This window comes from Nycticebus coucang, chromosome 16 (assembly GCF_027406575.1).
Source record: "Nycticebus coucang isolate mNycCou1 chromosome 16, mNycCou1.pri, whole genome shotgun sequence".
NCBI lineage: Eukaryota > Metazoa > Chordata > Mammalia > Primates > Lorisidae > Nycticebus > Nycticebus coucang.
The window spans coordinates 90,718,456-90,720,350 of NC_069795.1; the positions used below are offsets into that span (position 1 = coordinate 90,718,456).

Sequence of the window (1,895 nt, forward strand, 5' to 3'; positions counted from 1 at the left end):
GCCTGGTATATAATAGGAATTCAATAAGTAACATCTGTTAGCATTATTGTTGATCATGATTATAACATTACTGCAGAGATGATCTCAGAACAGCTCTGGGTACGTCAGAACCAGAGCTACTACTTAGCTGTTGCTTAGTTTTGGAGGAGATTTGTTCACCATGGTTTTCATGATAGACAGAAAGAACATTTTCATAAACAGAAAGCAGATCATGTTTGTCATGATCAGCCTTAGCACTAAAGGAGGAGAAAACACACACACACAAAACCCAACTGAGTACACAGGCATTGCCAAACTTTCACCTCCGTTAGAAGTGATAGTTGCGTTCTTGGAAAATGGACGGAGAGACAGGTCCCCGCCAAGATCTATGGGTGTGTTGGGAAGACATACTCTGGACTCTAGGATACTCTCAGTCCTTGTACCAGAATAAACACAAAGTGTGTGGTTAGAAAAGGATGAGATGAATGGGAATGTGGGGACATTCTTGCTAAGGACTGAGAGGCATCAGTCCTTCCCTCGGAACATTTTCACTGCTCATACTATGTGAGCACTAAATGATTTAGGAAATTCAGTTTGGGGGCTTAGTGTTTAAAATCTAGCGTTGACATTTTGCTTTAACTAATTCAATGGAATGTTTTAACAAACATCTAATAGGGAATTTAAATTATCCTAATCAGAAAACACATTCCTGATAAAGAAGATATTTAAAAGATGAGGATGTATAAATACCCAGGGACAAAGAAAAAATGGGAGAGTTTGAGCTAGCAATTGTAGCTAGAGAGTTTACAGATTCTGAAATCATGGTGATGCTGGGGGAAAATGGTACAGGCAAAACAACATTCATCAGAATGCTTCCCAGAAGACTTAACCTGGATGAAGGAGAAGTGCCAGTTCAAATGTCAGTTATAAGCCACAGAAAATTAGTTCCAAATCAACTGGTAGTGTTCTCCAGTTACTACATGAAAAGATAAGAGATGCTTACACTCATCCACAATTTGTGACTGATGTAGTGAGGCCTCTGCAAATTGAAAACATCATCCATCAAGAGGCACAAACATCTGGTGGTGAATTGCAGCAAGTAGCTTCGGCTCTTTGGGGAAACCTGCTGATGTTTGTTTAATTGACGAACCATCTGCATATTTCTAGCACAGATTGATGGCAGCTCGGTTGTCAAACATTTCCTACTCCGTGAGCCTTTGCTGTAGAACATGACTTCATCATGGCAACCTATTTAGCAGGCTGGGTCATTGTTTTTGATGGTATTCCATCTAAGGACACAATGGCAGACAGTCCTCAAACTCCTTTGGCTGGCAAACTATGAAACTATTTTTGTCTCAACTTGAAATTACATTCACAGGAGATCCAGACAAATGTAGGCCACGAATAAACAAATTCAGTTCAATTAAGGATGTAGAACAAAAGAAGAGTGGAAACTGCTTTTTCTTGATTAGACAGAATCTGAGAATACTGATAAGCCATTTATTAAAAGCAACATTTACTAGGATTTTTGTCATATAGAACTTGAATCAGAGAAGGATGAATCCTATGTACTCAATTTTGATATGAGGACAATTAATGACAATTAAGGTTAAGGGGGGGGAAGCAGAAAGAGGGACGGAGGGAGGGGGTGGGGCCTTGGTGTGTGTCACACTTTATGGGGGCAAGACATGATTGCAAGAGGGACTTTACCTAACAATTGCAATCAGTGTAACCTGGCTTATTGTACCCTCAATGAATCCCCAACAATAAAAACAAACAAACAAACAAAAAAAGAACTTGAATCGGTTTTTATACCCCACATACTCTGGACTTTATGTAACATCAAATGCCAGCTGTGTTGTAAATTAAAATCCAAACACAGAAAATGCCACTTTTTTGTTCTTGATGATAAGTCT

The 1,895-nt window shown here is 39.1% G+C and overlaps 1 pseudogene; it reads left to right on the plus strand.

Moving 5' to 3' along the window:
* The first annotated feature begins 819 nt into the window (after positions 1 to 819).
* Positions 820 to 1,518, plus strand: LOC128567489 (ATP-binding cassette sub-family E member 1-like; annotated as a pseudogene).
* The last annotated feature ends 377 nt before the right edge of the window (positions 1,519 to 1,895 follow it).